Raw genomic sequence first — 15218 nt, forward strand, 5'->3', positions numbered from 1 at the left:
TCCCCAAAATGGATACTTAAATTTATGCAACAGATGAATCAAAGTACATTAGTTTCAACTCTTTCCCTATATGTTGGACAATATACAAGCCAATCCGACTAACGAAAACAAGGAAGGTATCACTCAGATCAAGAACACTATCCATTTTCGATACTAAAAATCGAAATGCAGTGAAGCGCTTCGAATAAACCAATTTATACCAAACTATATGATACTCTTATGTTATTAGGGACAGGAGAACATGGGTTGTGATCTGTTTTGGGAACTTTGTACCTAAAACATAAGCAAGCGATTTAAAAATTGATTGAAACGCATAAAAGAAACAAAATTGACCTATAAATCCAATTTCCACTGTCAATAGGTATTCACAGGGACATACGACAGTGACGCTCCATTTCCATAAGAAAAAAACAAAACTAGATCATTCCCTTTAAATAGGCATACTAAGATACCCCAACTATTGCATTCATCTCCCTAACCCAACCATGCCCCGGTAACAAACTCAAAAGACAAGGAAGGATAAAAAGAATTCAAATCCACACACGGAAGACACAACAGATAAAGCTAAAAGGGAGGGTGGCAGGGTGCTACTATCAACCCCATTCTCTTTTGACAAACCCAAACGAGTTTTAACAGTCAAAATGGCTATCGAGGAAACATAGGATTTTCTAGCCTATTGTAGGATGTTTCTTCATCCTTCTTTTGGAATTTAAGCAGCCGAACAATCTCAAGAGGTGGTCCTATCGAGATCGACAGTTATGACGGCATCCCAACAATAACAACAGACAAGAAAAAACGTCTTACATCAACTTCGAACGAGACAAAACATCAGGATGCACTATTAAACAAAAATCAAGACATGAATTTTGACCATGAAATCGGAGATTCAAGACACAGAGAGTATACAAGATAAGGATCCATATCGAAAAGTACTTGATAATGTCGAGATTATTAGACAGACTACAAAATCGAGACGAGAACGACAGAAACCACACATCAAAAAATTCAAACAGGAAACAACCTAACATAACAACTCCACTAAACATTCTTCCTTACTAAAGAGGAACCCATGGCCCATTGCAACCTCTACAGCAAACAACCCAGCCTCATTCATCGACAAACAGATAACTAACTACGAAGAAAGAGGGATGGAGCAGGAATTACTAAAATGAAGCAGAAAGAAGGATGAGGTTGCGTTTACCTTTTTGGAGCAGCAAAGTGAGACTCGAGCTCAGAATCTACCACCACTGAAAGAAATCTGGTTCGGGGCAGCAAACGGGACGACGAACTATCAGTAAAATCATCGCTATCGGAGTCTCACGACGTCGACCACCAACGGAGCTTAGTGTTATCAACTCGACACCCTCTAACTAATCAGCTAACTCTCAGAGGAAGATAGAAAAGGAAATTTGTTTGCTAAAAAGAAACGTTAATGTTGATTCTCTTCTCGGATTCTCGAACCTAATTCTCGAACCTTAAATTTTCACCTCCCAATTTTGAATCCCCTTCAACTCTCAATAAAGATTTCTTCTTCAATTTTTTGAAACCCTAGAACCTACAAAAATCCCCCTCTTCAGCCTCCTAAAATAGCCTTTTATAGAGAATAGGCTAGAGTTCGTTTATGGGGGTAAGTTAGGAAAAAAACAAAAAGGAAATTTGAATTCCCAAATTTTGATAGGTATGTTGTCTAACCGCTTGTACAACCCGATGAATTTCGAAATAAGGCCAACCAATCCAAATTGGAGAAAGGGGAATCATCTTCAAGAACCAATTAGAAATTTCCACCAATGTATGGATTCGTACAAGTTATCCCAAAAATCACGGAATTTAGACGTTGGGGCGAGCCAACTCACCCATTTCTAGAAGCTTCGAGGTCCTTCCTCGTCGTACTATCGCGTGGAACGCGTGGAGAATACCACAAACAGGTAAAGGTTGGATTTTTCCGTTGGTCGCGGGTTGAAGACGGGTTTTGGTTATCGGGGCTGGTGGATTCGCGTGATGTTGTTGTTGGCATTTAAGACTGAGGTTGGAGTGTTCTTGTTTTAGAGAAGAAGGGGAATAGAAGGGGTGGGCCGGGTCGAAACCCGGCTGGGCTGGTTACTAAAAGGATATTGGGCTGGTTGGACCAACTTTAAATGTTGTTGTTGCTGAATGTTAATGGGTCCAATTTAAAATAAAAAGGGGTAGAAATTTGGTAATTTAAAAATGGCCAAACAAAATTAATTTTTAGCCAATTTTACTTAAATCTTAAACAAATTGGATATCAATTTGATCAATTTCTTTACAATTTTGATCAACTTGATTTCAATTATGGTCTAATTTAATAAATTGACTAAATTTAATCGAGATTCAATACGAATTAATACCTTGTTTAATCTTGAGCTTCTTGATTTGATAAAATTAAATAACTATTTGTCCAAATAAATTATTTTCGAGAGCAAATCATATTTAAAATCAAGACTTTATCCATTTGTATTTATCTTCAAAATAATCCTTGATTAAAATTTGATATTCCGTAAAATAGTTATTTAAGTAACAAAATTACGTAATTTCGTATAATTGAATACGATAATGTATAATCGTCACTTAAGATGACAAACTTGCCCAGATGCATATTTTTTTATTTTTATTTTTTAGAAATTTCTATTCATACGAAATAAATATTTCGATTTTATCAAAAATCGAGGAAGCTCAAAATTAAACTAGGTTATATAGGGCAAAAATTAGGTGTCAACAGTGGTACTGCCATATCTTGGAGATATACAAAGCAGTCTATCGTAGTCACTTCATCGAATCATGCTGAGATAATAGCTATTCATGAAGCAAGCCGAGAATGTGTATGGTTGAGGTCCATGATACATCTCATTCGAGAAAAATGTGGTGTGAAATATGACAATCTACCCATAATTTTATACGAAGATAATGCATCATGTAAAGCACATCGTAATGAAGGATTCATAAAAGGAGATAGAAAGAAGCACACTTCATCAAAGTTTTTCTACATACACGAGCTATAAAAGAATGGTGATATCACCTGCAACAGATTCGTTCAAGTGAAACTGTGGCTAATTTATTCACCAAGTCTTCTTCAATTACAACTTTTAAGAAGATGGTGCACAAGATTGAGATGCAAAGGTGAAGGATGTTCTCATTAGAGGGAATTAATACGGCTGTACTCTTTTTCTCTTACAGGGTTTTGTCTCACTGGGTTTTTCTTGTAAGGTTTTTAATGAGGCAACCTAAATGCATATTATTTAAGATGTGTACTCTTTTTCCTTTACTAACTTTTTTTTCCTACTGGAATTTTTCTAGTAAGGTTTTAACGAAGCACCTTATCTATCAATTAGACATTCAAGGGGGAGTGTTATAAATGCATTTACATTATAGTGAATGTCTATCAAGATCTACTTTGATATCTATTAGGATTTGAAGCATCCGTCTTTTAATCAGACTAGAGTAAATTTTCCCTATAAATAGAAGGGTTTTGTTCATTATATTGACAATCTTATGATCTCTCATGCCTCAAGAGAAGAAATAAGAATCACTCTCTCTATTCTCTCTACTCTTCTTTTTTATTCTTCTTTATTGTTTTATAACAGTTTCTTAATACTTTGTATAATTATATATGTGTGTATATGGTATATACATGGTATAAAATTTATATATAACATACTTTGTATATTTATATTATAAATGTAATACTTTATATATTAATGGGTATAAAGATAATACTTTATATATTTATGGGTATAAATATAAATTAGTAATAAAATAATGTCTTAAACAAGGGAGAAAATTAAATAAGGGGTAAAAATAATGACGAGAGAGAAAAAGAAATATATATTAATTAGGATAGCATTAAGTTTGAAATTATAATTATCTTATTTTTTAAAACTGCTAGATACGTAATATTGAAAAAGTAATGTTATAAGGAGAGTTTTATGTAAAAATTTAAAAGATTAGGGTTATATGTAATAATAATAAAAGTTGAAATTGGAGTTGGAAAATTGTGAAAACAACAAAAACCTGCTTTCCCTTTTCAGAAAAAAAATTTGGAATTATTTTTCGAATTTCCATGGCCAAACACCACAATTCCAACTCCGAAAAAAAATTTCGGAAAAAAGGAAAAAATTTTCATGGCCAAACGGACCCTAAATTTCACAATTGACATTTCATGTTGATTGTTAATTGTTCCCTCTCCAGCCACCCACCCTACCCCCTCTGTCCCCTAGCCTAACCTTGACTCTTTCCTAAGGGTATGGATCGGTCGGTTTGGTTCGATTTTTATTGTTATTGGTTTGATTTATCGATTTTCGATTTTTAAATATGTAAAATCAATAACCAACCAATAAGATATTTTATTATCGATTTCGATTTATCAGTTTTTGGTCTTTAAAGGTTCGATTTTCGGTTTAACCAATAAGAAAATACTTATAAAATAGAAATAGTAACAACTAACATAAAAAAATAAAATCTTAGTTTCCGCAAAAATCCTACGCAATGCATTTTAGTTTACAAGAATTTTCAAACTTGAACTAAATGTTAGTTAGAAAAAAAATTAAATCCTAATTGTTGGAAGCTATAAATGCTTCAAACTTTTCAATACGATAATAGCCAAACTTTATATTGTGCCTTTGTTGCCCTGAATAGGTTAATACTTTGTGAATCACTGAATTGTGAATAAGTAGTGCATATAATATATATATATATATATATATATTTCTCTCTCTATCTATAGAGAGATTTATATATATACATAAATAGGGATAAAACACTAACTTAGCGTATCCTTATTGGGTTATCGGTTTAACCGATAACCCAATAAGCTAAAACCGAAATCGAACCGTTTACCCAACAAATTTTTGTATAAAACCAATAAAAAACCATTAACCCAATAACATTTTTATCGTTTCGATTTATCAGTCGGTTCGATTTTTGCACACCCCTACTTATTCCCAACCCCACTCACCTTACCTTCTTCCTTATAGTGTGTTGATTTGTATTATGATTTACTTGAATCACGATAGTGTATCGGAAATAGTTTTATCTTTTTCAAGATATAGGTAAGGTTGTGTGCACACTATCCTCTTCAAATTTTATTTGTGAGGTTACACATGATATATTATTATTATTATTTGTTATTAAACATTTAAAGAAAAATATTTTCCTTCGTACCTAACACACCCTAAGAACTAAACTTTTTATGCATTATATTTTCAACTTTCTTCTGTAATGTTAAGAAGGATTGTGACATGAATCATCGATTTATTTCAATCATAACTTTACATATACACACCTACACATTGGTACACACACTTATGTTTGGTCTCAGAACAGAAGGGAAGGAAGAGAGAAACTAATAGTTGATTTTGAATTCACTTGGTTGAATCATTGACTATTTACGTTCAATTGTCTGGTAGTTGAAAAGGAAGTAAAACGAATACTTACGTTTTTCCTCTGTTTTTTTTTTCCAATTAGTTGGAAAACTTTATTTGTACAAAGTATCTAGTCTCTTTGCTTTTAGTTCATTGCTTCTTTTACATTTTGCTTGCTTTACTTTACGAGTGAAATCATTTTTACCCCTCCACTTGTTGCTTATATTCCTCCAAAACTTTAACGTGTTCTAAACGAAGCACTAATTAATTTGATCTCTTTTCAATCTACCTGTCCCATTTATGGTAAACTTTCTGCTTAAGCATAGCCATTTTATAGAACTAAATTAAACTAGAGTATTTTTTTTTTCCTTCCAGCTAACGGAATGATCAATGATGAAAGCCACCTAGTGTTGGGAATATAGGTAAATTATTAAAAAGAGCTTGTTTGAGAAGCTTAAGTGAAGTTACGATTTTAACTTGCTATTCCCTCCATTCGTTTTTTATATGCATGTTTCATTTTTCAAGAGTTAATTTGATTAAATTTTAAAGCTAAATTAAATTAAATTTATTTAATGGACAATCCGATGCACTAAAATTATCGCTATGCATGGTGTCCGGGGAAATACTTTAAGTGGAATATTTAAAATCTATATGAGAAGTTTATTAACTTATAATTTTTCTTTTTTTTCTAAATATAATTAAGAAATACATCTTAAACTATTAATAAAAATTTATATGATTTTACTCTCGAACACAAAATATGCAAATAAGAAAAAAATGGCAGAAGTAATCTTTAGATTTTCTTTAACGAAATTTATGTAGAGACAATGCCTTTTACTTGTTATAAAATACTTTTTCTCTATTTTTAACTTCAAATAATTCAACATCATCGAATCATTTTGGGCTGCTGGTTTCGACTGGTTGAAAATAAATGGACGGCGCCCTTACTTTTGACTCTGAAAGGCTTCGTCTTTGTGGGCCTTTGGGCTGGCGAACATAGTGAATTATACGCACAATCTTAAGTCGAAAATCTCGTTATTTCATAAGCAGAACTTCAAATTTAACAAGTGTTGTCCTCGTTTGCTTCATGAGCAATACCTTTTTACCTTGATGTTCTACTTCTAAGATAAACGAGGGTCGAAAGTTGAAAGAATATCGCAAAAAGTGTCAAATTTCTGCAATTTTTTAGACCAACATGATATGCACAATGAATTTAACCGGCTATTTTTCATAGGTGCTTAAGTTTAGCTAGTTCATCTATTATAAACTTGTGATAATTACAAAGTAATTACGTTCTGATGATACGCTATAAATCTCGGAAAATTCATCCATGATTTGTCAGGTTATTTTTCTACTTAATTTCTAATGATCTGTCATTAACAAGTTTATCTACCAAAACTAATTAGTGAAATGTCAAATATTTTTTGTGATAAGCTACTGACGCTCCAGCTAAGATATTTTTACACTCCACGTTTATCATGATTTATGGATAGTGACATCTTCTGATGATTCATCAGGAAATGATTGTCCAACTTCTGATTTAGAAATTATTTTCGTACAACTTATTTAAGCAGGATTAAAAGCTAAACAGGCACCGAAAATAGCCTAATCATAAATATCTAATGAGTGTGGGTCCTTTGGAACAGTGAATTGTTATGTGCCAGTCCATTCTTCCAGTGCTTTCTACAATTTTAATTTGTCCAATATTTATTTCCCCAAATAATGAATAGTCTTTTTACTTTTCCTAGATGATCATTAAAACAGGAGCCACAAAACTTAGCTTCTGAATGACAAGTTACATGTGTAATTAATCATGGGCCCTTCCATATCCTCTTCCAAACAATTCCTTCCAAGTGTGTGGGGCTGTTGTAAAATTATCATTTTCTTTTTCTGTTTTTCATTTTTATAAATCAAGTTAATTTTATTTACTTGATTGCTTATTTTCATTATTTTTTAATGGTAAATCATTCGTAAATAACTTTTTTTATCTCACGTGAAGTGGAGGTAAAATCAACGTACACTCTATGAAACCACAATATATATATATATGTTACTATTATTGTTGTCACTTATTTCCATTAATCCTACAAATGAAAAAATAAACTCGATAAATTCGCTTAAATGCGTAACCCATACAATTGCTGTAGCTTTGTTTCTTAGGATAAGTTCGTATAATTGGTTTCTTCATCATTCTTATATTAATAACAGAACTCAATTTTTGCTGCTGTATGTTACCCTTTATCAGTCCAAGCTCTTCTACGGGCTGATATAGTAGGAACTCTTTCAATTAGACCTGTTTCAAACAATGTTATTATCCCATCAAGCCGGGTTATGGCTGGAAACTCTATACTTTTGTCCCCTGACACCGTCGGGAAAACTCTATTTCCTAATTAATTAATGAATCCTTGATTACCAAAAACTCAATTTGATATCCTACCTGCATGGTCCCAGTAAACTTTAAAAGTACATGCCTATTTATTCTTTTTACAACACTTATCCACATCTTTGGTTTAAATAATTTATAGAAGCATCATCTTACTTTATAACTTCTAATTCGAATGATAAACCGAATTTTATCTTAATACGAATCTAGAGCACCACTATTTTTTTTGTAGTCACAAAAAGAAAAGAAAAAAGTTAGGGATCAATTGCACTAAGAGGAGTTAGTTAAGAAAACAAAACCCTGGAATAATCATAAATCATACTGTTAGCTTGAATTGATTAGCACTAATCAACAAACTTTTGTTCTCTTTTTGTTAAGAAAGAAAGAATAAGACAAAAAGTGTCAAAAACAATAATTCACCTAATCCATGTTTGGCAAGAGAACCCTAACGATGGGCCTGTGGCCATAGATATGTCCCCTGCGTCGTTAAAAAGAGGTTTTGGTGGTATTAGTGGAGTTAATACTATAATTTTCGAAAATATAAAATATAAAAAAATAAACATAAATAAATAGTACTAAAGTATGTGGTATTACACGGAGTTTGTTATTATATATCTAATATAATTTGTCGACAAAAATATCTAAAATGAATTTGTATGCCTCTGAATACTAACTAGATCCACCCCTATGTGGTAGACAAAGGATAAAAGATGATAAAAAATAAAGTTGGTTTGCTTTTCTCTTTCACTTTTAATAAACTAATTAAAGAAAGAGATAACTAAATGGAGATAAAGACGTACCACGAAATTCCTAATTTGTGTTAGTTATATATAGTGATTGAAGAATTTGATGTTAATCCAGAATGAGATAACTGGTCATCGCCCACTAGTATACATGTTGCTTGACTTGCTTCTTAATTTGGGATGATTATGAAATACTGTTTGGTAAAATATATAATTAGTTAGAATGCCTTGTGATATGAAAATGCCATGCTAATTATTGGTTTTATGCTTGGCGGAGTTCCAAACTTGCCCCAGCAATATTGTACTACTCCCTCCGTTTCATTTTACATGTCGATTCTTTTTCACTCTCATCGTAAAAATAAATATAAAATATAGTTCATCTAATTAGCCCTATATTTAGTTAAGGTAGTTTGATTCTTTTTTAAGATAATGTGCATATTCTTTTTAATGTGGTTGAAAATAATTTTTAATTTTATTCTAGAATTTCTAAAGTGACAAATGTTTTTGAATAAATTTTTGAGCTAAGAGGACAATTAAGCTCGAATGAAGGAAATATAAATGATGTTTTGTTGGTAAAATAATTGAAAAAGTAGTACATCCATATAAATTCCCGCATAATTAATTAATCATGTATTGAAGTAGTTAAAATATACGTTACTATAATATAATAATCGATTTTTCGGTTAACAATGCTACATAGCGAATATTGTATTACTAATATCAATATGATTGATAAGAAAATTTGTGATGTAGTACTGTTTTATGAAAGAATTTAATTCTTGCATAACATTATGATAATTCACTAGATTACGATCTCTGTCTTATTTTATTTTATTGTTGTGGTGTCACATTTGGGTATGAGTTTTGTCAATTTCGTGCTACCTTTGGGTTTAAGTGGTGAGCCCAATGGGTACTCTTCATTCCAAACTCAACTAATCTTCTGTTCACCAACCCAACAAGTGTAAAGTAAGCACTTACCCATGGACGTGGATATATAGAAGAAGAAATATGCCAAGAATTCATTTCGTCATCAAAATTTTGAAATCGGGAAAAGGCATTGTTTTCATCTTAAACTATACCCGAAAAGTCGAAGCCACACTTAAACTATACTAGTGACCTATTACACACCTAAGCTATAAAAAAGTGAAACTATTTACACCATGTCAGGCTACCACCACTTGCATGTGGTGTAGTGTTTTTACAAGCGCTGCCACATCGGTATCACGTCAGTAAAAAGTATCACTTTTTTATAGTTAAGGTGTGTAATAGGTCACTTATATAGTTTAGGTGTGGATTCGACTTTTCGACTTTAGTTTGGGGTGGAAACGATACCTTTTCCTTTAATGTTTTTAGCCGTTTACTTTTGTTATTTAATAGGTTGGACGTGCTTAAAATAAGTGTAACACACGCTCCTTAGAATGGGAGTTGCGAGGAGGTAATAATATCACTTTTATATAGTTAAGGTGTGTAATAGGTCACTTAGATAATTTAGGTGTGACTTAGACTTTTCTTACATAGTATGGGGTGGAAATGATGGTTTTTCCCTTTTGAAATCTATGAATTATACTTTTGGAATGGGTCATGGAAAATCATTAGGTGTACAAACTAATATCGAGTTTGAATTTAAAGACATTTCTTTATTTTAAGACCAAGAGCATGGTAGAGCGAATTAAAAAAAAAAAAAAAAAGATCGAAAATTTTAAAATGTCAAGAATTGAATTTGAAATTTATGAATGAGTCCTTTACCAAAAAAAAAAAAAAAAAGGAATTTATGAACTAAAAATTACACAAATACACAACTTATGTTTTCAATATTACAAAATTTTTAACTCTCTAAACATATTACAAAAATTCCAACACATACACAGAATGTTACGTATATATCGGTTATGTTATGTATATTGATAGAGAGAGAGTAAACTAATTAAAAAAGTGGGAGAGTGTGTAATTACTTTCCAAAGGCTTGGTATTTATGCTATTTATACATTTATGAATGAGTTTTTTGGATTGGGCCACGGAAAATCATCATGTATGTTGCTTCACAATTATTGATTGGGCTTTTGTCTTTTTCATTGGATCCATGCAAAATCATACTATGTACATTCACATGAATCATTAATTGGGCCTCGATCCAAACACGATTAACAAATGCTAAACATATTTTGAATTTTAAATCCGGAAAGTTGGAATCGACTTGAATTATAATAAGCAGATGCTTGAAAACTCAAGCATGTTTCTGTCAAGTTGTAGTTTTGACTCGAACCTACTCATATTAGTAATATCCTAATAGGTAGTTGAGTAAATTAGACATCAGAAACTTGATTGAGCTTTAGTAAACCGCATGAAAAATAAGTTCTAAGAAACCGTTGTAAATTATAATATCACAACTCGATTGAGCTTTAGTAAATCAAATGTAATAAGTTCTACGAAATCGTTGTAAATTATAATATCACAATCAGCTAGCTACATTTTGCGCTCTTGATTCTCTTCCGGGATGACACGGGGTAATGGGTAGAAACCATCGAAGAATATGGTGCTGTGGATGAGGCCGCTCCTTTCTTAATCAGAGGTCTCATGTTAGAGTCATAAATATGGAGAAATCCGTGGTAAGGAGTGCTACCCTCGTATAGGTCTTACCCGATGCGAATTTGAATTAGTTGAGTTTCAATATAGGTATCGAACACTAGATGAGAAACCCAAAAAGAAGGGTAATGGGTAGAATAATTTATACTGTATCAGTTTTAATATTCAACAACATACTATATTCTAATTAGACTTTTAGGTGGTAAAATAAAATAAAATAAAATATTGCTCCATATGAAAGTGATGAATGGAGGTACACAAAAGGAAGAGAACTGAAAGAACAGGCAATCACTTGATTACAATGGTCACCTCTTTTTGTGTTTTTAATTGTTAAAGTGAGGAGTAAGCCCTATTAATATATAGTGGTTAATTCAGATTCAATGGCGTATGAAAAACGTCATGCACAATACCCACTAAATGGACTGGTCAAACTCATTCTTGCCCATCACTCACCTTATCCTAATTTATACTCCTAACTCGTTTTTTCTATTTTAATTCCAAATGTTAATTCGACTATAATGTTAGTTGTTATAAATATATTTACATTATAGTGAATGTCTATCAAAATCTGGTAAGATCTAGTTGATATCTATCAGGATTTTGAAGTATCTGACTTTTAGTCAGAAACTAGGAGTATTTTCCCTATAAATAAAGGGGTTTTGTTTATTATATTCTCAATCATATGATCTATCTGAGAATCACTCTCTACTCTTCTTTTTTATTTTTTATTATTTTATAACACGTTATCAGTACGAGACTCTGTCAAACAAGATAAGATAATCTAAAGATAAGGTTACTAATTCCTTATGTTATTTGTTATTGCTACTAACAATATAATTATTATTGGATTTGAGGAAAAATAATTGGTTTGGAACAATTTATCTTTTAAATTTATTTCTCAAGGACAATATTATCAAAAGGGATGATAATATGTTTGGGTTTAAGTCCCATCGATTTATGCCTAAGACGCTTTTATATGGATAAGACGTTGAGTTTGAATCTCAATGCACAATATTTATGATATTATAATGGTTAAGACAAAATAATGAGTATTTGATGAAACATGTCCTATCAAATATGCTCCATTCCTTGAATTGAATGTGCTAGCAATCATATGTATGCATCAATTTGATTTTTTGTAGTAGCTATCATAATTTGATACGCTTAAGGCATGATTATATTTCATTCCTAGGGAATGAAAAACTTATTAATGTAAACGTGCACTTGATTGTGATGGTATCACAACTCACCTCCGAAAGAGGCTGAATAATTGAGAAAAGTTATTTTGAAATCTACTAAAGTAGTAAATCTGAAATTTATTCATGTAGTAGTAAATTCGAAATTTACTAAAGTAAAAAATACATGTTATGGTAAACTTGGAGTTTACTGGTATAAAAGTTCATAAATTGGCATGAACGATTGCGATATCCTAAAGATGTGCATATTAAGTATTAAATACATATTGAAAAATTCGAAAATTCTTCATGAGCTTTTAATGTTGCTTGATCTCATAATAAGTTGGTTGGACCAACTAATATTAGGATTGGATCCCTTAAAATCTGAAAAATATAAAATGTGAATATGGGATCGTTCACCAGTCATGTGATCTATAAAGATGCGTCAATATAAGATGATCACATGTGCGTTTATTGTCAACCTGCAGTTTGATATTCATAAAGTTGCTTGCTCAATAAAATTAAGTTAAGAGCATAACTTTCAAATTGTATAATCAAGACAATTCATCTTGATGATAATGGTTTGTCATTAAATGCCTTCGATAAATAGCTAAACCATTACTAATAAGAACAAAGCTTCTTGTGTTGGTCCGAAATATGATATGTTGCATACAATAGCCCTTGTATGCATTAGATCAATAAATTATGATTATTTCTTTCCTCTCAATTGGTTCAAGATCAGGAACCAACTATTCCATCTAATAGTTTTGATGTGCGGTATACGATTAATGACTATATCATGATGCACAAAGATAGATTCCTCAAAAAAATAGAGGATGTATGTTAGTTTTCGTCACATGAGGGGGAGATTATAAGCAGCTATGAAATATGTTAGGAATTATCATCAGATCCTCATTCAAAAGATAGTTCAAGTCATATGCCAGAAGCATTTATTGACTCAAATTTAATCTCATATCTAAGATGCAGGTGCTACTACTTTGCATTTTTAAAGGAAAAAATCTACGCATGCATGAAGCATGGTAGACTAATCGGTTCCCAATGAAATAATCCTTGAAAAGGATAAGGGACAAATAATCACAATAAGAAGGTAATGTGCTCTTGAAGAGCTTCTGACATATAACTTCATGAAACCTTATGAAAGGTTCAGGTACCTGAAAAAATAATAAAGTGATAAGATCTCAAAATATTATGTTGCATTGTGAACCGATACAAAATAAGAAATCATCGACGATATCTTTGATACAATATTGGCGCAATATTGTAAAAGATTATAAGGATCTAAATTCTATGTTAATTTAAGCATGCTGACGTAGAAATATTTATCAAGTGACGTGAAAGGATGCATTTTGAAAAGCATAAAACTTATTTGATTGGCAGTCCAGACATTTGAAGATGTCACACTTGACATGTTGAATATTGTTACTTGACAAACATCCATGTGAAAATTCCTAGAGGATTCCAAATGCCTGAAGCATATAAAGTTTCTGAAAAACTTTTTATTATCCTCATAAGATATAATTTGATGATTTGAGTATCATTGAAACTCTTGAAGAGTTTTCAAAAGCAATAGACTATTTGCTTAAATGAGAAATATGCAAAAATTGAATAAGTATCTATTCCGACCTCAAGAAAAGAACGAGGAACTCCTTGGTTATGAAGTACCACATCTTAGTGCAATTGATGTACTAATGTATCTTGCAGATACTACAAGGCCTGATATAGCCTTTTTTTAGTTAATTTGTTAGCAAGTTTACAGTTCCGTTCTTATTGGTCATGGTGATTTTGGGTACTTATCTGACCTACATAAAGCTCGGTCTCAAATAGGCTATGTGTTCATATGTGGTGGTACTGCAATATCTTGGAGATATACAAAGCAGTCTATCATAGCCACTTCATCGAATCATGCTGAGAAAATAGCTACTCATGAAGCAAGCCGAGAATGTATATGGTTGAGGTCCATGATACATCTCCTTCGAGAAAAATATGGTATAAAATATGACAATCTACCCATAATTTTATACGGAGATAATGCATCATGCAAAGCACATCGTAATGAAGGATTCATAAAAGGAGATAGAAAGAAGCATACTTCATCAAAGTTTTTCTACATACACGAGCTATAAAAGAATGGTGATATCACCTGCAACAGATTCGTTCAAGTGAAACTGTGGCTAATTTATTCACCAAGTCTTCTTCAATTACAACTTTTAAGAAGATGGTGCACAAGATCGGGATGCAAAGGTTCATGGATGTTCTCATTAGAGGGAGCTAATACGCGCTGTACTCTTTTTTCCTTACGAGGTTTTGTCCCACTGAATTTTCCTTGTAAGGTTTTTAATGAGGCAGCCGATATGCGTATTGTTAGAGATGTGTATTCTTTTTCCTTTACTAGATTTTTTTTTCTACTGGATTTTTTCTAGTAAGATTTTAATGAGGCACGTTATCTATCTAGACATTCAAGGGGAGTGTTATAAATGTATTTACATTATAGTGAATGTCTATCAAGATCTAATTTGATATCTATTAGAATTTGAAGCATCTGTCTTTTACTCAGACTAAGAGTAAATTTTCTCTATAAATAGAGAGTTTTGTTCATTGTATTAACAATCTTATGATCTCTCATCCCTCTAGAGAAATAGGAATTACTCTCTCTATTCTTTCTATTCTTCTTCTTTATTCTATCTTGTTTTATAACAATATGAGAATTTTATCATTATATTTTTTTACACCACAATTTGATACTAATAGTAACACTCTCCACTTCATCTGAGATAGTGATATAAATTGCGTATACATTATTCTTCTCAAATTCCATTATACGAAAATATACCAGGTATATTATTATTGTAATTTGATATTGCCATAATCTCCCATTTTCCATCTTCAACTCTCTCTTACGGAAAAAAAAGACTACTAGTATTATAAAATGAATTATTAC

Source organism: Capsicum annuum, chromosome 2, assembly GCF_002878395.1.
Source record: "Capsicum annuum cultivar UCD-10X-F1 chromosome 2, UCD10Xv1.1, whole genome shotgun sequence".
NCBI classification, from domain to species: Eukaryota; Viridiplantae; Streptophyta; class Magnoliopsida; order Solanales; family Solanaceae; genus Capsicum; species Capsicum annuum.